This window comes from Rhamphochromis sp. 'chilingali' (assembly GCF_963969265.1).
Source record: "Rhamphochromis sp. 'chilingali' genome assembly, chromosome: 5".
Classification (NCBI taxonomy): domain Eukaryota; kingdom Metazoa; phylum Chordata; class Actinopteri; order Cichliformes; family Cichlidae; genus Rhamphochromis; species Rhamphochromis sp. 'chilingali'.
The window spans coordinates 22,052,678-22,076,107 of record NC_137932.1 but is presented as its reverse complement, the minus strand read 5'-3'; the positions used below and the strand labels follow the sequence as shown (position 1 = coordinate 22,076,107).

The window sequence follows — 23,430 nt, the reverse complement described above, 5'->3', positions numbered from 1 at the left end:
ATCTTACTCCACAAATAGTCTTTTCCTTCGGGGCCGACAAACTGACAACTTTCAACATAATCCATTTGATTTCCAGCTTCAAACTCGTGATAATGACGGACACTGTCTTCACCCTGAAACAGCATTCATGAAATCTTCCTTCAAGATTACAACTACTTGATTTACAGTGGAGTGAAAAAGTCTTTGGCTTCTTCCTTATTTCCTTTTTTTGTATGTTTTTCACATGTGAAAGTTTCAGATCAATAAACAAATTTAAATATGAGGCTATTTAAAAAAAACAAACATCAATCATCCAAACAATTTATTCAAAAAATGGAATTTTGAAACAAGTGAGCTGTAAATACAAAATTGCAGTTGCACTAAAACACATTTTTGCATTGTCCAACTTTCTTATCTCTCGTCTGCTCTCACAGTGAGTCACACACATTTGTATTTACAGAGCACACTTTGACAAGTAGTCTAAACTCTGGGTGAAGTGTGTGATCACACCGAGTCCCAGCTGGTTTGAGGAGCAGACTGAGTCTCTGCAGGGTTTAAACTCAGTCCCTGGAAAACAGACACAGTCCAGTTATATCTGGATGAAAACTGTCTCTGTGAAGGCAGTTTTGTTTTTGTTAACACTCCCTCAGAGAGGGACAGCTGGTTCATGTTTATTTAATCCCATTATCCAAAGACACTTCTACATCATCATCCACAGTTATGGGTCAATGACAATATCAAATAACAAGATCAGAATAACAACCTTAGGATTATTGAGATTTGTACTTACTGTGGTTTCATCCATCTGAGTTTTGTTCCCTAAAATGAGAGAAGAAAGTCAATTTCAGTTTTGTTTTAAAATTCAAAATCATTCAATCTTAAATGTACCTTTATGTCTTGTCCTTATATTGACTGTTGCAGCAGTTATTAAAAGCGCTGCTAATCCCACAGAGACAACAATGAACCTCAAAGAAACAAAAAATCTGTCAAACACAAAAAATGTGATTATTAAAATTATTTGGTTGCAGTTTTCTGTTCCGTGTAAATTCCTTTCTTTTAAAAATGTAACAGCATTTTATTAATAAATGTGCAAATTTCTGTGATATGATTTGTATTTAAAAGTATTTATATACAAAGTTAAAGTGAGTTTTCATTTGCATATCATTTCAAAAGCTCAAATAAATTTAAAATAAACAGATATTTATGCAACCAGCTTAATCTTCAGTCCTGCTTTTGAAGGACTCTTCATTGTTGGGGTTGTTTCTGATTTTGTGCTTATTTCAGTTTTTCTGGCTGGATTCTTTGTTGTTTTTGTGTCACCTGAATAAATGAAAAAGTAAAAGCACAAAAGTTTTTCATGTTTCTCATCTGATGTAAACATGAGAAACAATATTCTACTTTCACACTTGAAATATTTAAGTAAATGTTTGATGTGATTTTACTTATATTAACAGCTGATCCTGATCTCACCTGTTTCCTCACCTGATGGCTGACGGTCGAAAGTAAACAGCTGCACTCTTCTTGTGTTAGTGTCAGTCACTTCACATTTCAATATTTTATGACGTGATGAGTATAAATAATTATTCTTCAGAAAAGACACAGTGGCAGCGCAGTGAGTCTGTGAAGTCACTATTTCTTTGTTCTCTTTGTCCACATCTCGACCTGTAAGCAGCCACTTCACTGTGTGATGACACTGTTCATATGTCAGCACAGAGCAGCTTAACGTCACCGTATCAGTGTCCTTATGTTCAGTCACTGGTGAACATAATGTAACAAAGTGAGACAAACAGAGCGGAAATTAGTCAAGTTATCTTAATCAGTTTCAGTATGATTATTGAACATTTTATGTCCTGAAAAGATTTGAACTGAAAATATTTTGATGTAAATACTCACAGGTAATAACAGAGAGATCAACCAAAGACTGATGAACCAGAGTATGTGTAGATTGTATTTTGTCTAATTTGTATTGTCGACAATAATAACAACCAACATCCCCGACTGTGAGCTTCTTTATGAGCAGAGAACAGTTCACTGTAACTGTCCAAGTGTGATCAGCTCTACGTAGTCCCATCACAGTTATTCTGCTCATCTATCACATTCACACAAGGCAGAGTGACGTCATCTCCAACTTTCATAAACATGGAGGCTTCAGTTACAGATACTGTTGAGAAGATTGAAGAGAAATATGATAGACATTAGAATACAGCACTTTTACAGTTAGAGTGAAGATATTTTAGACACAAGTTCATAAACAGAGCATGCTCAGCTCTCTTATTTACTGTAAAGGTTGTTGACTGTAATAATATGAACAATATTTAGTTTGACTGCTATTTAAGTGTTTCCTGTCTTCTTACCTGCGATCTGAATCATGAGCATCAGACATGAAAACATTTGAATCCATCTGAATTCATCCATCGTGCTTCTCTGTCTCACTTCTTTCTTGTTCTTGATCTCGACTGTCACACCCTCTGAACTGTTGACTCTGTAAGACTGTTTGTACTTCCTGTCATCAGTGAGATGTCACTTCCTCATCACAGCTTTAGGGATCCAGTTGTTATTTTTGCTGATGATAATGTTTCATAGGTTGAGTATGTCAGCTTTTCATGTGTCTGAAATTCATGATTTTTATAAACATAATTTATTGTAATGAGAAATCACATTCAGCAGGTGCACTTTGTGTCTATTCCCACAGAGCATTTGTGACAGACTGACAGTGATTTAAATACTGATTGTTAGGATGAATTGAAGATGATTAACTGATAAACAGAATCCAGTCAAGCTATTTGGTGATTGGACTCTGATGGCCTTCACGGCTGATTGGATTCCAGCTGATGAAAGAATTTAGGCAGGACCCCCCACAGTCCAGACATGGTGGTGGTTAAGATGGAGAATTGGATGGAGCGCTGAGTAACATGTCTGGAAGGGAGATTGAAAGATGAGCAGGGAGATTTAAAGTACATGAAGTGGAGGCTGATTGTCTTGAAGAAGGCCGGGAGAAAGACGATTGGACTTGACCAGTGATGTCAGCAATCAGCTGGACAGTGTTCGAAAGTGGAAGTGATGAAAAGCTCTGGCCACTAAACACCCAGGAAGTAGACAGAAGTGTGATTATAAGTCTTCCTCATTGTACTCGTGAAGGCTGAACTTAAGCTTCATGTGTTTCACTCCCTGAAAATAAACAGACGACTGAGGAAGTTGAATGTGTGAAGTTTAAGATAAATGTTTCTATTAATGCAGCTTCTCTTTCTTTAAAATGTAAGAAAATGAAAGCACATAACAAGGTTCTGTTGAAGGGTCAAACACCTCCGCCACCACAGTTGGACTTTTGATGTCTAATAGATCATTTGATTACACAGCTGCAGCTACAGAACATAAAGCAGGTCTGAGACGCTCCTCTTCCTCATTGTTGAACTGAAGACGTTTCTGAGAACTGAAAGTGTTTTGGTGAGAGTGTGGCTACAACAGCAGCAGAGCTCATGAGGTTTGACTTTATAATAACGGACAGTTAAACATCAGAAACACAAACTATTATCACAATTGTTGAACGCTGACAGTATGAAATCGGTTTAAGGGTTTAGAGAGTTTGTGTTCAGTCTTTCACAGTTGTGTGAGGAGAGCAGGAAGGAGGCAGGACAGACTCAGACTATCTGTTGGTGTTTTATTGATATATTTAAAACAGAAATTGTGACCAAGCAAGCAGAAGATGTGTACCAGGGTTGTGAAGCAAAGGTTTCTGCAAAGGACACATCTGTGCATCCTTGATTGTAACTCCTGCAGCAAGTCTCCTCTCCTCTCTTTCCTCTGAGTTAAAACATCCTTTAACATGGTTTACTTGGTTTACTGAAAATGATTTGCAGCTCACGAGCAGGAGGACACAGGAGACCTGCACACCTCCAGGACACTGCGGAGTGCAGCTCGGATCTCAGCTGACCCTTCTCACCCTGGATACAGTCTGTTTGACCTGCTCCCCTCAGGCAGGAGGCTCCGGTCCATTCGCACCAGAACCTCTCGCCATAAGAACAGTTTCTTCCCCTCTGCTGTTGGACACATGAACAATAAACGTACGACTGTCCCCACCACTAACTCATGACCCTACGCTGTGTTCACTGCATGATTCCATGTTTTGGCACTGATCACCACCTGCACTCATGTATATATCTTTCTACGTAGCACTTTGAATTCTTATTCTCATGTATATATCTCATGTATATCTCATGCATGTATCTTTCTACGTAGCACTTTTAATTCTTATTCTTACTTTTATTTTTTTCATGTCTATTTAAGCGCAATTTATGACAGCATGTTTGCACTGAAGCACCGCAGCAATTTCCTAATGTTGTAAACCTGCTCAACATTTGGCAATAAAACCCATTCTGATTCTGATTCTGATTCTGAGATGAGGAGGCACAAAACTGAAAATTGAGACAAGTCTTGGGAGTGGTGTCATTAAAGCTGCTGGTAGAGTGCTCAAGGCCTGCGCCGACCAGCTGGCTCCTGTGTTCACCAGACTATTCAACCTCTCCCTGACACATGCCTCTGTCCCTCACTGCCTGAAATTGTCAACAATAGTCCCAGTCCCCAAGTCCACCACCATCAGTAGCCTCAGTGACTACAGACCCATCGCACTGACTCCAGTGGTTGCAAAGTGCTTTGAGAAGCTGGTCCTAAAACACATAAAGGACTGCCTCCCACCCAGCTTCGACCCCCACCAGTTTGCCTACAAGGCAAATAGGTCCACAGAGGATGCAATTTCCACTGCTCTCCACTCCGCTCTGCATCACCTGGAGAATCCTGGGACATCAGTAAGGATGCTCTTCATTGATTTCAGCTCAATACTATCATCCAAGACATTCTTATAGACAAGCTGGTAAACTTGGACTCCCCCCCTCCACATGTGCATGGATCAAAAACTTCCTCACAGACCGTTCACAGTCAGTCAAGGTTGGCACCCAGCAATCATCCACCCTGTCACTCAGCACTGGCTCACCACAGGGATGTGTGCTGAGTCCATTATTATACCCCATCTACACCAGCGACTGCACCCCTACGCACCCCTGCAACATCATCATCAAATTTGCAGACGACACCACTCTGATGGGGCTCATCACCAACGATGATGACACCGCCTACAGGGATGAGGTCCAGCGACTGTCAGAATGGTGTAACTACAATAACCTCACGCTAAACACCAAGAAAACCAAGGAAGTGGTCATGGACTTCCGCAAAACAAGAACTGACCCTCCTCCCCTCTCCATAAAAGGTGACTATGTGGAGAGGGTGTCCTCCTTTAAGTTCCTCGGCACCCACATATCCGAGGACCTATCCTGGTCCACAAACACATCAGCTCTAGTGAAGAAAGCCCAGCAGCGCCTCCATTTCTTGAGGGTGCTGAGATGGAACAGGCTGCAGACTGACCTCCTAGTGTCCTTCTACCGTGCCACTATAGAGAGTGTGCTGGTGCACGCCATCCCTGTGTGGTACGCTGGTTGCACAACAGCTGACAAGAAGAGACTACAGAGGGTCATCAGAACTGCAGAGAAGGTGATCGGCTGTCCACTCCCCTCCCTGGACTTAATTGCCAGCTCAAGATGTCTCTCCAGAGCCAGGGCAATTATAAAGGACCACCTCCATCCTAACCACCACCTCTTCAACATCCTGCCCTCTGGAAAAAGGCTCAGATCCATCAGGTGCAAAACCAACAGACTAAAGAACAACTTCTTCTCGTGGGCTGTCAGAACTCTTAATGCAAACTAAGAGTGTGTAAAGACTTCCCCAACACATCCACCCTGACACTGCTGTTGATCATCTATGTGCAATATCTCAGTCTTTCCATGTTCTGTGCAATATTTTTGGCTTATGTGCAATTATTTTGGTCCCAGTCTGTTTCAATGTTTCCTACACATACACCATGTATATAGTTCCACTCACATATGTATACATATACACTGTTTTTTATTTTATTCTATTTATTTAATTATTTATTTATTTTCCGCCTTCGTTGTATATTGGTTTCTCTTCTTACTTTAGCACCTTTGTGGTTCAGCTACCCAATTTCGCTGTGCAAGAAACTGCACAATGACAATAAAAAGCTCTAAGTCTAAGTTTCTAAGTCTCTAACAGGTGACTGTGCAAATACTGGAAAACTGAGGACCTCTGGCGGACAAAAGGAATAATACACAAAAAAGTGCTCAGACATAAACTGTGAGAGTTTAAAATTTGTTCTGCAAAAATAGAATTTCACCAAATTAATAGAAATGCATATTTTCCAGATTACATTACTATAAAAAAGAATATTCAAGATATTGATTCAGATTCTATTTAATCATCATGAAAGACATGTTATAAAACTCATACTGGACTTTTGACACTGCACATATTTCACTTACACAAACTATAAAGGCATTAAAGGCATTTAACAACAGTCATATTATAAGAGAGGATTAAGACTTGAATACACATCTTCTATCAGATTAAAATAACAACAGCGTGAAACACAAAAACTATTAACATTGCTTTAAAGTTCTCATCTAGTTTATATTTACCTATAAAACCAGATGAGATGACATTGATAATATAACAGCAGTTTTCTCTACTGAGTTGATGTTGCTGATCAGTGGCTGGACGACAAAAACAAAACATAATCAGAATCAGAAAAATGTATTAATCCCTAAAGAAATGATGTGGTTACACAATGATAATAACATCATAAATGTTGCTTTGGCTCATTGACCTCAGGTATTTGAATTTCTCCACCTATATTACCTCTACTCCCTGCAGCATCTCTGTTAAACCTGTCTCCCTCTCATTCACACAACTTCTCTCCAGAACACTCCTCCACCGCTACAGGCCGTCTTTCACCTGTTTCTTAATGTTGTCCACAAACATAATAGACCAGAGACTCCTGCCTGACCTCAACTGTCAACCTACCCATCATCATAAAAATGAGAACAAAATAAAGAGCATAGATTCCTTTCAATACTTTGGATTTCTTTTCTTTTGACAGAGGAAAAATTCAAAATAAGATGAACAGTAAAAACAGGTAATAAATAATAAAAATAGAAGCTAAGGAAGATCTTCAGAACACAAATTTGAAACTCAAATACAACTCAAAACTCTAGGACCATGGCACTGTGTGCTGTTCAATAGTCTAGCAATAGCAATAGTTTTAGTTGTATGTTTTCTATCCAGCCTTCTCTTAGAGCAACTGCTCATATCCATAGCAAAGAACTCCTGGTACCAATTATATTTTCATTTAAAAAAAGGAAAAATAAGTGTATTATAATGTAGCTGGGCACTGTCCCAAAAACTGGTGTTTCTTTAAATCTGTTGGACCCATAAACAATATTCAAGAATTGTCTTTCCATTAAATGCAAATTCTTTTTTTTCAACAGCTTGAACTATGTTATTTTAAAATTGACAGTAGAGCAGAAGTCACTGCATCATTTCATCATCAACACGAACCTGAAAAAAGCTGTCTGATATATAGATAAAATAATAACAAACAAACAAACAAACATATCACTAAACAAAACACCTTATCTTGGTTTTCTAGGTGTTGCTGATGGTGACATAGGAAACTTCAGGATCCACCTAAACAATGAAGAGAAAAACATGCTGACTCCTCAGTAATATCCATCCATCCACTTATCCTTTTTAGTGTCGCGGGGGTGCTGGAGCCTATCCCAGCTGTCATAAGGCGAGAGGTGGGGTTCACCCTGGACAGGTCGCCAGTCTGTCGCAGGGCCAACACACAGAGACAGACAACCATTCGCGCTCACATTCACACCTATGGGCAATTTAGATTTTTCAATTGACCTATACCTTTAGAAGTGCTTGTATGAATGGGTGAATGAGGCATGTTGTTTAAATGGCCTGCATTTGTATAGCGCTTTTCTAGTCCCTAAGGACCCCAAAGCGCTTCACACTACATTCAGTCATTCACCCATTCACACACACATTCACACACTGGCGATGGCAAGCTACATTGTAGCCACAGCTGCCCTGGGGCGCACTGACAGAGGCGAGGCTGCCGGACACTGGCGCCACCGGGCCCTCTGACCACCACCAGTAGGCAAACATGGGGTTAGTATCTTGCCCAAGGATATTTGGCATGCAGCCAGGAGGCAGCCTGGGATTGAACCACCGTCCTTCTGATTAGTGGCTGACCTGCTCTGCCACCTGAGCTACAGCCACCCCTACAGTGCCCCTACAGTAGTCAAAGCACTGGGAGAGTAGAAAATTGCTATATAAGAATCAGTCCATTTACCAATAAAAAAAAACACTGCAAAACACACAAAACAAAATAGAAATAAGAAAAATGGTAACAGACATAGGAAAAAAAACGTAAATAGGAAAAACGAAAACAGAAATAGGAAAAAACAGATTTCCAAAAGCAAAGGGAAGTGTTTCTGGGGAGACAATAACCCGACGGACCAGTTGCAGGGACGCAAAAAATGCTAGGTGTGTTTTATCATGATTCATATAATACTGATGATGGATTTTTAGGCTAATAGTTAGGCTAACACATATACCACTCATCTTTTCTTTCCTCACAAAACCGATAAATCCTCCACTTCTTTTAAGTGTCTCCCAGCGCAATTCTTAGCATATTTTGGTTCCTGCAACTGGTCCGTCGGGTTATTGTCTCCCCAGAAACACGTTGTGCTTTTGGAAATCTGTTTTTTCCTATATCCGTTGTCGTTTTTCCTCTTTTCGTTGTGTTTTGTGTGCTTTTGCAGCATTTTTCTTATTGCTGGTGTTTTCTTAAGTTGCAGTGGCCTCTCAGGGCCACCGTACAACTGAGTTCCTAGTCTCCACTATGGCCTAATCTCCTCATGTGTATTTAAAGCCCCAGTTTGCTTCTGTTCTTTGTTATGTTCTATGTTCCTTAGAGGCTAGTTTGTGACTTCCAGATTTTTAGTGTTGCCTGAATTATTTTGTGTTTTGCATTTTGGCCTGCTAAGGTCAGCAATAAAGCTGCTTTTTGAGTTTAACATGGATTTGAGTTCTGCACTTGGATCCTACTTTGCCAACAGCTATCCTTGAAAATATGTCTCACTGTAATGCAACATAAACAACTCTTCATTCATCACTTTAATTTCTCAGAAATGGTGTCTCAAGATATTGCATTTGTGTTTTGACCTCTTACTTCAGGTTTTACGATTCATGGTGTGGTCTACTGATTTTATTTTTGGCCTAACTTTCTTATCTTTTGGATGCTTTTTCAGTTAGTGTCATGCATTTACAATTTTTTAGAGAATAAGAAGAAGTGTTTTTAACTCTGGGTGTAGTGGGTGATCTCACCGAGTTCTGATTGGTTTGAGTCTCTGCAGGGTTTGAACTCAGTCCCTGAAAAACAGACAATAGTGCGGTTACATCTGGTGGAAAAGCATTTCTATGAAGGCAGTTTAGTTCTTGTTAACACTCCCTCAAAGATGAGCGGTTTATTTAATTGTCTTTTTAGTGGCAGATATAGGAATATTTAATTATATGTTTCAAAACTCACAGGATTTTCATTCTTCTGCATTTTGTTTCCTGGAAAGACAAAAACAGTCAACTCTAACATTCATAGAACAACTTACAAATGTTGTATCTGTAAATGTTCTCACCTTTCATTCTTTTCCTTATGATGAGACACACAGCTGTTATCAGCAGTGCGACCAAACCAATAGCTCCATTGATGTACCACGAAATAGCTGCGATAAAGCAGACAAAACAAATTTGAAACATTTTTGCATGTTAATGTTTGAAAAACGTTTCACACCATTTAACAGCCATGATACTCAAGTGAACAATGTTTCCTGCCAAAACCACACCATCATATCAAATGTTACATCTTAAGTTTCCTATAGGATAGGTAAGTGATTTTCTGTCATCAAAATGTAAATAATATTCATTAGGAAAAAAGATGTAAACTAAAGTATGAACTCTCCTTAAAACTCTAAAAGAAAACGTGTTTTTCCTGCTTAATCATCATAATCTTACGTGATTTTGAAGGATTGCTGATTGTGTTTGGTTCTGATTTTGTGCTGCTTTCAGTTTTTCTCGCTGGTTCCTTTGTTGTGTTTGCTTCAGCTGAATAAATGACAAAAGCAAACCAAAAAGTGTGTCATTATTTCACAAGTTGTTAATGAAAAAAAGATCTTAAAAATGTAAAATCTATCAAACTAATATTTGAGGTCATCTTAAACAGTTGATCGTGAGCTCACCTGTTTCCTCACCTGAGGGCTGAAGGTAAATGGCTGCACTCTTCCTGTGTCTGTATCAGTCACCTCACACTTCACTGTGTTGTATCCTGCTCAGTAAATAGGGTAATACTTTATAACAGAGAGAGAACATTTCACCTCAATAATCAATCTGTCTGGTTTAGTTGTGGCCTTTTCACCGATCTGTCGAAGGTTGATCAGCTGTGCTGTTAGTTTCTTGAAATAAAAAAACATTTAGTACCATCACAGTTATTCTGGTCATCACATTTAGACGAGGCTGAATGACGTCATCAACAATCTTCATTGAAGAAAACCAATAAAAAAACATTAGAATACAGCACTTTTTACAATAAGAGTGAAAATCAATTTAGAAACAACTTTATAAACATGCTTCCCTGAAACAGCAGATCATGCTCAGCCGTCTTATTCATGTTATTGGTAAGTGATTGTAATAATATTGATACGATTATTATTTCACTGCTATAAAAATGTTTCCTCTATCCTTACCTACAATCTGAATCATCAGCATCAGACATAAAAACATTTGAATCCATCTGAATTCATCCATTCTGCTTCTCTGTCTCACTTCGTTCTTGTTCTCAGTCTCAACTGTCACAGTCTCTGAACTGATGACCCTTCAGGACGGTTTGTACTTCCTGTCATTTGTCATGTTTCACCACAAATTTAGCAATTTTTAGTCGTCTCTCATTTATGTTGATGATAATGTTACACAGCTGGAGTAAATCAGCTTTTCTGAAACATTTTTTCTAAAGGAAATTTATATGAAGACTTGGCAGGTTCATATTTTTGTCATTCTCACAGTTGATTTGTGACATTGATGTGTTTGACATTGAAAAGAAAATAATGAATAAAGAAGTCGAATGTGAGATATTTTTTGGAATAATGCAGCTCCCCTTTTTTAAATATTTTAAATCAGAAGGTGCATGACAGTTAATGTGTCAGACTCAACTCCTTAACCAACATAAGTGAGATGAATTGATTTTACAACTGCAGGTACAGGAAATATAGCAGATAATGCTATTGGAGTGAAACCCAACAGTTCCTCACCGTTAATCTTAAGTAATTTCCCCCTGATGAGGTGGAGAGGAAGTGTGTTCGTTACAATGTGGTGTGCTCATTTTACTGTTTTTTTAAGAATCTGCTGTTACAAGTGAAAATCTAAAAAAATTAAGGGAAGGTAAGGCCCCCAAATGTTTTGGGTTCGTAGCGACACTCTTGGTTTCTGACAGAAAACGGTAAGTGGTGAGAATAGAGGCTGTGGTTCAGGGGTTATCAGCAGTAGCATTTAACAATAATCTGTGAAATTGGTAAATATGTATGCTCATTAATATGTTATATATAATATATTAATATGCTCATCAATATGCTCTAGTGTTTAAAACCCTAGAGTTCAGCAAATTAAATTCAACAAATATATCACGAACACCTTATTTGTGATAACCAGTGTTTCAGTCACAGGCCTGTCGGTATTATTCAAGTTACACAGTGGATTTTTTTCTTTTGGCTAAATACAAAATAAGAACAGTAAAAACAGGACACCCAAAATCAAAATCCAGCTTGACGCAAGGAAGATAAGATTAGTTAGGGAAACTATCACAGCAAAGGCAGTAAACTAAAAAGGGCAAAGGGAAGACAAGACACAAATTGGGAGGCAGAAACCGGTGAAGGTAAATACACCCAGCTCAAGGCAATCACGGCAGAGTTGGCAAAGGTGTTAGTAAAGCTACCAAGAAATGAAAGAAAACTAACCAAAATAAAATAGGAAATGAAAAAAGACAAATAAATCTAGAGACCAGACAAACACCTAATGAGCCAGGCATTCATTTAGAGCAAAACTAGTTGTGGGCAGATAACAAATGAATAGAAAAACATTTTATCTCCAGATGACATTATTGTAAGCAATAAGAAGGAAGAAACTGATACAGATTTAATGGTATTTAACGGTCAATAAACTCATGCTACAAAACCCATAACGGTCATTTAGAAATCTAAAACAAACAAAAGCCGAGCGCTACCCCCAACTCGCTAATTGAATAAACAAGAAAAAAATGATAGAAAATAATAAGGCAGTTCTCTCTTTCTGCTTCAGTGCTTAGTTAAAAGTCAAAGTATCAACACACTAAATACAAAACTTGGCAGTTCTCTGAAATCACACACCCAGATCTGTCATAGATGGTTTGGAGGCCAAGGACGGGCCTGCTGCTGCTGTCAGCTACTGCCGGGGAGACTGCTGGAGAGGATTTTTAAAACAGCCACTTGATGATGGAACCAATCAGCAGCTGCCAGCAAAATCCAGCCACTGTGATTCAAAAGATGGCCAGAGCCGTAACAATAGGATTAAATCTATTAAACTAGATAAGATTATACTGATAATACAACAGCAGTTTTTTTCTGCTGAGCTGATGTTGTGGATCAGTGGTATCTGACAGAAACACCAGAGCCTCCAGTGCTTTCATACTTTATTGAAACATCATCTTTATCATAATGTACCTGTGAAAAACAAGCAAAAAACCCAAAACCAAATGTATCAGATTGTGAGACAAATAAATTGGCATTGTGTTTATTATTACCTGTGGTTTCAGTTATATTCTTTCCATTAGTTCTTAGTTTTCTTTTCTTTTGTGTTTTTGAGTGTTAGGTTGAAATTGTTAAATGTTACCATTATTGTACTGCCAAGGTCTCCCCTTCCATCCATCCATCCATCCGTTCGCTTCCACTTATCCTTCTTAGGGTCGCGGGGGGTGCTGGAGCCTCTCCCAGCTGTCATAGGGCGAGAGGCGGGGTACACCCTGGACAGGTCGCCAGTCTGTCGCAGGGCCAACACACAAAGACATCATTCGCGCTCACATTCACTCCCGCATTCACACCTATGGGCACTTTGGATTAATCAATTAACCTATCCCCACAAGCTGACAGAGGCGAGGCTGCCGGACACTGGCGCCACCGGGCCCTCTGACCACCACCAGTAGGCAGCGGGTGAAGTGTCTTGCCCAAGGACACAACGACCGAGACTGTCGGAGCCGGGGCTCAAACCGGCAACCTTCCGATTACAAGACAAACTGCCAACTCTTGAGCCACGATCGCCCCAAAATTATAAACACAACAAAAGCTATTTTGCCCAAACACCTGAAATACATCTAATTAATATTTTAGCTATTTTTAGTTGTTTTAAACAGCTGATCGTGAGCTCACCTGTTTCCTCATCTGAGGTCTGACAGCTAAAGGTAAACAGCTGCACACTTCCTGTGTTAGCATCAGTCACGTCACACTTCATTTTCTCATATCTTGATGGATAGATATAGTGAGACTTCCAAAGGGTCACAGTAGTGGAGCAGTCAGTCTGTGAGGTCAGTATTTCTTTGTCATCTTTGTTCATATCTTGACGTTTAATCAGCCAATTCACGGTGTGATGACACTGTCCATATGTCACCACAGAGCAGTTTACAGTTTTTATCAGTTGCTTTGGTGCATTTCTCACAACAAAATTGATCTCTGCACCACTACTAAGGCTCTTCTCAAAACAATTGGTGCAAACTGCAAAACATGGTGGATAACTCGCAAAAGTGAGTCACCTCATCAAAAAGAAAAGTCAGTTGCTCAAAATAAGTAGTCAATGCTTCAAAAGCAAGTCCCTTAATCAAAACAGATAATATATTCATCAAAAGCAAGTACTTATATCAAAGTGTCAGGGCTGTCACAATTACAAGTCATTACACCAGCACCTTTGGTCACAAAATCAAATGGTTTGAACAGGTTCTCATTGTGACGGATTTCTTTGTAGGTGCTTCCCAATGACTAATAATAAAAAGATTAACCTGAGACAGATGAACCAGAGCATTTAGAGTTTGTATTTCTCCTAATTTGTACTGTAGGCATGAATAAAGACCAACTTCCTCAAATGTGAGCTTCTTAATAACCAGAGAACAGTTCGCTGTAACACTCAGTCTGTCTGATTTGACTTTGTCTGTCCAAGTGTGATCAGCTCTACTGTTGTTTTGTGTCTTGAAACAAAGGTCCATTCAGTACTGTCACAGTTATTCTGCTCATCTATCACATTTAGACAAGGCAGAGTGACGTCATCTCCAACTTTCATAAAAATGGATATTTCAGTTTCAGATACTGTTGAGAAGATTGATGAGAAATATGAAAGATAAATTAGAATGCAGCAGTTTTACAATCAGAGCGAAGATTTTAGACTCGGGTCTGTAAACATGTCCCATATTTCCCTAAAACAACAGTACATGCTCAGCTTTCTTATTTACTGTAAAGTTTATTGACCATAGTAATACTGATAATATTTAGTTTTGTTGCTAATAAAATGTTTCCTGTATCCTTACCTGGAATCAGAATCATCAGCATCAGAGATAAAAACATTTGAATCCATCTGAATTCATCCATCGTGCTTCTCTGCCTCACGTCTTTCTTGTTGTCGATCTCAACCGTCACAGTCTCTGAACTGATGACTCTTTTTACTTCCTGTCATTAGTCAGATCTCACTTCCTCACTGCAACTTTAGTCATTTGTAGTTCTTTCTTCTTGTTGGTATTGAGTATGTGAGCTTTCTCTGAAATTGATGAATACATTTAAATATTAAACAAAGATGACACAAATAAACACAAAATGCAATTCCTAAATGAAGTTGTTTATTATTAAGAGGGGAAAAACCTATATGGCCCTGTGTTAGACCAAGTTAAATGTGCGACAGTGTCAAAGTGCTATAGACAAGGATGCAGGGATCAGGTCTCCAGGGAATCTGCAGGGAAAAGCAGGGGGAACACACTCACTCTCCTTCTGTCTCTCTTGGCGTCTCACCAGTCTCTCACTCCTCTCTCGTACCAGAATTTCTGTAAGGAACAAGGGCAGGTCCAGGGTGTCTGTACACAGGGAAACGACGTGTTAGCACAAGATTCAAAATCCAAGAGAACTAGATTACTAGTGTCCTAGCCAGGACTTCACTAACATGAGTCAAGCAACAATCCAGCAAAGAGCAGTCTAACTTCTTCCCGTAAGTAGAGGCTGGTTAATGAGACGCAGGTGTTCACCATCTCCCAGGTATGTAGGCCAAAGGCGGGAGCCCACAATGGCCTCCGCCCAGGCAATAGAGGGAGAGAAAAGGAGAGAAAAACAATACCAAAGCCCACTTGTAGCAGAATATTTCTCAGGCAGACGGTGACACTATAGTTTTTAAACATAACAAAAATCAGACGACGACTGGTTTGATTTAACTGTGGTGATGTTTAGATTGCTCGAGTTGAAAAACGTGTTGCCGTCCAGTTTGTGTGAAGTCAGCATTACAAAGCAAATGCAACAACCTATTAACAAAAAGTCCTTATATTTACTGTGATAGTTGACCTGCTGCACTCTTGGTCTTAAAGCAAATTAGTGTTGTTTTAAGCTTTAGAAAATGAGAAACAGTAATGTTAAATATATGTGTATCACAATGGAGTGGACTTTGAGAGATAGTTTTATCTACTCTGCAGCATAAGCTGAAAAACCAAGGCAGGATCCATGAAGCTGAAACACGTCAGCAGAAGGAGGAAAAGGTGGTGAGGCAGGAAAAAGAGACTAAGAAGGTACCTCAGGCCACCAGGGTGGAGAGAGACTCACGGTCGAATTATGAGGTACAGTAAGCCTGAAAAGACAGGAGCGCTTCAGCTCGCTGTGTCGTTGTCAAAGAATGACAAAGAAAGAATCTAGTTGTCGTCCTGCAGAGGCAGCCCTCTCCGCCCATCCCAACCTTGCAGAAAAAGCTGGCAAATCTTGCGCCATCTAGGCCCTCCTCTGTTTTTAGCCAGCGCTCGTCTAGAACTCTGAGTAACTCATTGCAAAGACTGCAAATTTTTTCACATTTTGCCCTGTATGACAACTCTATAAATAAATAAAAATGCATTCACAGAATTGCTCAGTGTCAGCACCAAACCACCCACCACCCAATGAAATTCCCAGCCAGCAAGGTAAGATTTGTGCAAATTATAAACCTTTATTTTCCTGATCCCTGCCCTGCCTTCAGTCCCCTGTCGTGCTTCAGATGATCAACAGGAAGTGTTCAGTTTGCTGTCAGCCTTACGTTGGTGTCTGAGGAAAGAGCGGTGACAACTGGAGGTTCAGATGGGTTGCACAGATTCACACGAGACCCACTACAATCTGGTAAACAGGTATTGCAGTCAGGCACCACTGAACAGCAGGGTAATGTGTGCAGGCATAAGATGCCAGAACAACAGGGATTTCTATCTTTTGTGCCAGGCTTAGAATCAGTCATTTAGAGACGCTGCTATGTTGAATTTAACCCAGTTAACCCCCAGATGTGGTGAGGCAAAGACACGATACTAACTCTGGGCTGTTAACGTGTGATCTTAATTTGATATTCGTAGTGAAGAATGTATTCAGTACAATGTTTTCCAAGACATTTATTCATCTGTGCTTGTATTCAAGTTTACAGCAAATCATCTGAGAAATGCCTTTGAACTGGTGCCTGTTTCTGGGCTTTTCTTTTGTCACAAACTGCTCACAAAGAAGGACGAATGCTTTAGGGAACAAAAGCTTTGGAATGTATTCTGCAAGTACAGGTCAAACGTAATAGCCTCATTGTTTTATAGCAATGCTGAATTAACTTATGTCACTGCAGGACAGTGCAGCCAGTGGGGCTGATTGTTATAGTCACTGTGCACGACAAGAAAGCATTTGACATGGTGAACTGCTGCCACGGTTTTAGAGAGACGTCTGTTTGTTATTAGAAGTAGTTGTTCTGTTTAATTTGGGGTTTTTCTCCTTTGCTTCTTCGTAGAAGACGACCAATCTGCACATCGAGAAGCTGTCCTGTCTTCAGCTAGGAGTCCTTCTCCAGCTGCTGCACATGCTAACAGGCAAAACATCAGGGAGTAATACAAGCTTTTAATGCTTATGTGAACCACAGGAGTGCTTATAATGTATCAACCTGCAGTGAGACTGTAAAAGCAAAATCTTTCTTGATTTAAGTTTCATTGCACAAATAATAACAGATTCAGGAATGTATTCAAGGAAGAGACTGGCAAAGAAAGAGTGGGATAGTCAGGGAGCTGAAGGAAGGAGTACTAAAAGGCTAGGTGCACAGCAAAGAGAGAGGTGTCACTGGCACAGGAAAAGGCTTGTAGTGAGTTGTATGTGAGGCTGGACACTAAGGAGAAAATGATTTTTAATGAATGGCAAGGCACATAAATTGTGCTGGAAGAGAGTAACCAAGTATAGAGATGGAAATGTGCTAATGTGAAGAAAGTGTGTTGAGAAGGGAGAAGGAGTACTTTGGACGAAAATTGAATTAGAGAAGGAAGTGAGGCAACTCTGAAGAGGATGGAGACGGGAGGCATAGAGAGGGTAGGAGTGAAGGCTATGATAAGGTGCGAAGAGAGTAACTGTGGTGCTGCATAAGAAAGTCCTGAGGGGCAGAGAAGTATGTGATGGGTTGAGATTACATCAGAGAGAGGCTCTGAGCCCCTTCTTGTTTGCACTGGTGATGGAGAGGCTGACAGATGAGATCAGGCAAGAGTCTCCGTGGATGATGTTTTCAGACAACCACAGAAAGGATTTGTGGATGTAGTGAAGGTGGACATGCAGGGGGTTGGTGTGACTGAGGAGGATGCTAGAAATAGAGAGATGGAGGCGGATGATCCACTGTAGCGACCTCTAAAGGGAGCAGCCGAAAGAAGAAGAAGCACAAATAATTCTAATCATGCTTTTCTTTTATTCTCAGTACTAAGCTATGTAAAGGAAGTCAAGGTTGTTTCCTCCTACAATCACTTTGGTCATGCTGTTCTTACAAGTGTGGAGGTGCCAGATGGTTTAGACTTGTTTAGATTGGTGCTCTGTCTCCCTTTATCCAAACTAAAACTTTGATGGGGTTTTTTATCTTCACTAAACACTTTTTTGCTTTGTGTTTATTATTGTGCTACTGCAAGTATTTCATATATTAGTCAGTTGATTGTTACTGTAGGGCAGCTCTAGGACAATCCCAGATGTGATGTAGCTTGCTTTTATCCAGCAGATACGACATCTCATGAGGAGGTTCGAACCCTGTACCCTGACCCTCCTGCTGACGCACAAAGTCTGGACATCCAGCAGCAGGCCCTTCTACGTGAACAACAGCACAACAGTTTCTATTTCTTTTAATATTAGAAGTCAGTTATTCATTAATGAATACAAATGGTGACTGAAGTTATTTAGACAGGACATTAAACAATAAACTTCCAATAAATTATGAACAATGTGTGACTGAATGTGTTCAGTGAAAGACTTTGAAAATATCGCAGCATAAAACCAGTGTAAAAGTACTCAGACTACTTTTGGGGGTATTTATTTGATGATGCAACCAGAAAATGTGCAGGTTGTGAGTTTAACATTTTCAACACTGGAGAAGAAGTACATGTACACAGACTAGCTAATGACAAACATTTTTTTTAAATTAACCTTTATTTAAACAGGTTGTTCATTTTTCTGAGCTTATCTGGTGTCCAGTTTCGGTGGCAGTAGCATAAGCAGAGAAGACCCAGACCTTACTCTCCCGAGCCAGCTCCTCCATTATTTGGGGGACACTGAGGCATTCTCTGCTGAGTGCTGTGATCTCCCCAACATGTCCTGGGTGTGTCCTGTCTGTCCTGGTGGGACATGCCTGGAACATCTCACCCAGGAGGCGTTCAAGAGGCACCCTTGTCAGATGCCTGAACCTCCTCAACTGGCTCGTTTAGATGTAGAGGAGTAGCAGTTAACTCGGAATGAGACAGACAGCACCTACTGCTGGGGTGGGCCTACAGGAGGGAGAGCTCATGTCGTCTCTTCAGGACACATCACTGGACCCCAAGAAGCTCTCCCCGGAGCTCCCTTTGGCTGCTGGGGTCGGCATACGTTCAACTTTAAAATCACTCTTGGTTCTTGGCTAGCTTTGTGTTAGCATCCTTTGTGTACTGATGCTTGCAAGAAGCTAAAGTTGCTTTGGCAGAATTTTCTTTCTCATATATGCACACATAAGGAGAGAGATGTTTTATAAGCTTTAGTCATCACCGTGCACTTTTCCTGATTCACACAAAATACAGCAATCTGGCACCTTCCCACAGAGTCTTGCACGAGTATTAAACATGTTCATTTGTGCTTTGGACTGTCACCAGATTTCTTCTAGAAGTTTCTTGCCAGTCAGCAACTATCTTGGCAACACCACTTGAGTTTGTGTGTTGCATGCTAACATCCTTATCATATGTGTAATAATAATACTAAAGCTTCATCTTATGCACACACAAAAAACAAATATGGCTCCTTCGTGCAGGGTTTTCTGGTATGTTCATTTATGCTTCCCAATTAAAAAAAAAAAAAAGAAAAAAAAAAAGAAGAAAAAGCAAAGTTCTTGCTTCTCAGCCACTGCGGCCACATCCTCACCGTTTTTTAGGCAGTTATATAAACATACTGTGAGTGAGTCATAAGCTTAAATACAATAGTTGAAGGAACAAAAACTTAATGTTTAAAAATACCAGTCAAATCTGATTAAAGTAAATAAATAATAAGTATACAATGTAGTTTTAAGACTTCTCAATGTTTCGTAACATTAATGTTCTATGAACTCGTGAGTCCAGAAATCTGAATGTCATGAAAAGTATTTATTATTCGTGTATTATTATTTTACAATACAAGGTTGTTTTTTTCCTGATACTTCATGCAAACCACATTTCTCCAGGCCTGTCCTAATCAGCTTACTCAGTATCACTAGATCCAATGCTGCTCCTCCAGCAGAGCACACAAAAGTAGGAGAGACCGGAGATGCCATGGCTTAGTTAGGAGACTGTTTGCTTCAAGGCCACTAGAGGGTGCTGCCATAAAACTACAATAAATGAATTGACCTTTTGACCTGCTCACACTCTTTTATGCAAAACCCTGCTGATGACACACACAGACACACACACACACACACACACACACACACAGATTCTAGGTCTGACCAACCGTCTCCACCGTGGGCAAAAAGATGACAGTCAATAAAATTCTAAAATTTTATTTATAAACACAATGAATAGTAGTTAGAAGTCCAGTGTCCCATTTAGGTACAAAGTAAAAACACACAGTCCAAGGCCAGAGCCAGCTATGCCACAAAGCCAGTTGCACTCCACACGTTGTTCACTTCAACAGGGGTAGCAATTGTCCTCTGAGACCCACCACCCTGTAAGTAGAAAGCCTGCACAGAGCGACAAAATAAGACAATTCACTATATAATTCACAGCCCATCCATCCCAAACATATCAGATCATTAGAGGTTTTGTCACATTACATACCTGCACTGAGAGACAAAATAACACAGCAGTGTTTGTAATGTGGGCTATAAGTAGACTAGCATATCAGTGCAATCAATTACACCTGCCTCCAATTAGTCCAGCCCTTTTACAGTCATTGACTGGGTGAGAAAACACGAGCAAATCAACCCAAGAGACAAGCAGGAAGACTCTCTGAAGGCTCCTGTGGCTGCACAGGCAGTCTTACAATTACGAGGTTGGAGAGTTGTTGTTTCAAAATGTTCACACTGATTTCACATGCTCATTAACTCACAACCAGCTGACCATATATATTTCTGCTGCTGAGCTGCTTTTTGATGGAGATTTTCTGAATTTATTTTGCTACCATAAGAGCAGACTCCATGCTGAAAGCATGTGCACTGTCACTTGCAATGAGTGGCACTAATGACGCTAAATTTAATTACAGGTCATGGACAGCCTTCATAAATGCTCATATTACTCACCCACACTGAATTCCAGCACAGGTTCATCTGGGTCCTGACTATTTCCTGCAAAGTAACACAAACGTCATCAGAACATTAAGTCAGAGAAACAACATTTGGAGCTTTTGTACATGATAAATTATACTGCAGTAGTAAAACAAAGTCAAGCAGCAGTACATTTATTAAAATCACCTTCAGCTGTAATATTTAAACTGATTTAGTGTCAATTTAGATTATGTTGAGATTAAAATGAAACTAGTACCCTTGTAATGTCTTTTTAAATTAGAGGTAAATATTTGTATATTTTTTACATAATATAATTATATTTACTGGATTTTCTCTCTATTGTAGTTTAGTATTATAGTTATTACTTGTTTTTTATTGACTTGTCTTGTTTTTACAATGATTTGCTCTGAATGCAGCCTTTAAAGAAAAGACTATCTGTTCAGTAACTATCCATCAGACTGGGTCCATGTTACCAGCCAAATGGGTAATAATTAAAGTAAGTTTTGAATTACGTATATTTGGGTGTTTAGGTGACACTTTTGCAAAAAATATATATATAATTAGGTTTAAAAGAACTAAACATGTATGTATTTAAAAACAATAAGTGTGTTAGAATTACTACAGCAACAGCTTGTAGCTCACTGTACTATTTTTGAGCACAACTTTGGTGCTTTTGCCTCATTTTTAAATCAGTGATCCCAGTAGCACAGTCTAAGCAGAGACCTCAGTGCTTGGCAAACAATCAATAGAATCAATATAATTATTAAAAAGAAACAAAATAAATGCCAACCATATAAAAAAAAACATAAACTTAAGGAAAAAACTAAACTTGATTTTGTGTCTTTAGGCTATTGTTAACAGCAAGCATGAGGTTAGTGCATATGTATTATTATTGGAAAGATTACTGCAAAGAAAAAAAGGTTGAACCAGGAGGGGGCGATATTGCTCTTCTTACCATGAGTTACATGCAGGCTATTACTTACCATGTCACTCACATTTATTTCACAAAACAGCTGAACCCACTTAATTCGATTTAATTGTATTTATGCAGAGCTGAATCACAACAACAGTCTCCTCGAGGTGGTATAGATTGTAAGGTAGAAAGTCTACAATTAAAAAGAAAAAACCTCAATACAGTGGGAAGGAACAACTCACTTTTAACAGGAAGCACCCTCTGGCAGAACCACGGTCAGGGAGGGGCGGCCCGCTGCGACCCTTTGGGGATGAGGAGACGAAAAAGGGGACAAAAGACACACTGTGGACGAGAGCCAGAGATGAACAAGAACTAATTATTGAATGCAGAGAGGTGTATAAACACATGGTGGGAATCCCCCAGCAGGGTAGTCCCAGGGTAACTAAGGGAGGATTCATGGTCACCTGATTCAGCCCTAGCTATATGCGTTGGCAAAAAGGTAACTTTGAAACTTAATCTTAAAAGTAGAGATAGTGTCCGTCTCCTGCATTCAAACTGGGAGCTGGTTCCACAGAAGGATGATCCCCTTCTACTTCTAAATATCCTAAAAACCACAAGGAAGCCCACAGTCTGAGAGCAAACTATCAAACTACGAGGTCTTTAAAATAAGATGATTATTCAAGACCTCATGTGTGATGGGAAGGATTCTGAATTTGATGCTGGACCCACAAATCATAAAAGAGAAACACTAACTCACACACACCAGAAAGTGCCAAGAATTATAATTATATGTAATTTAGTTTTGCGTTCCTTTATAATGCTTTCAACTATACAAATAAGACACTTCATGGGGGCGCCTGAGCCTTGTAGACACAACAAATACTGAACAAACCTCATGCGCCCTGTTGTTGACAAAACGATAAAAATGAATGTGTACTTCTGTCTTATTTAGGTCATTTTTGTAGTTTTTGTAGACAGACTACTGTAATTTCTCAATAAAATGTCGCTTATTATCGCTCACTCTCAAGAACAAAAACGTGAGTAATTTCCCAGTAGCTCACCATATTTGGGATCTTCTAACATCCACACTTCATGTTTAAACGGTGGTGCGGAGGCGGTGTACCGTCGCAGGCCGGATGTAGCATTCAGCGCGGTGTGCCTTTTTTTCAGTTGCTAAGCAACAGATTTGTCCCGCCCCGTCATAACGGGCTCGTTATGACGGGGCGGGCCAGTCCTTTGACTGGTGACGTTTCTTTGTAACGTCACCTGACGTTACAAAGAAACGTCAGGTGACGTTACAAAGAAACCTTAAACCGACCTTATATATAGACCTGGCTGTTCAGTTGAAACGCATTCACACAGCGGGACAGCAGCGCTTTAAACGTTCAAACACGGAGTTTAACACAAAACAACATTTTAGACATAAAAAACAAAAAAGTGAAATGGCAAGCTCGAACTGTAACACAATGACAAATGATGAAACAGTTCAGACCAATGGGGATAATTCTACAGTACATGCTTTGGTATCCCTCTTGAATAACTTGTTCAGTAGTTTTTCGATCAAGCAGTGGGGAGAGCTT

General features: G+C 39.7%; 1 long non-coding RNA gene across 1 annotated transcript; it reads right to left on the bottom strand.

The window, feature by feature from the left end:
• Nucleotides 1-6,292: 6,292 nt before the first annotated feature.
• LOC308397803 lies at nucleotides 6,293-14,595 on the bottom strand. Its single transcript, XR_013971848.1, has 5 exons — nucleotides 14,543-14,595; nucleotides 10,188-10,276; nucleotides 9,964-10,053; nucleotides 9,283-9,674; nucleotides 6,293-7,569 (listed from the first exon to the last, which is right to left on the bottom strand). It is a non-coding gene; the product is annotated as an uncharacterized lncRNA (long non-coding RNA).
• Nucleotides 14,596-23,430: the final 8,835 nt, after the last annotated feature.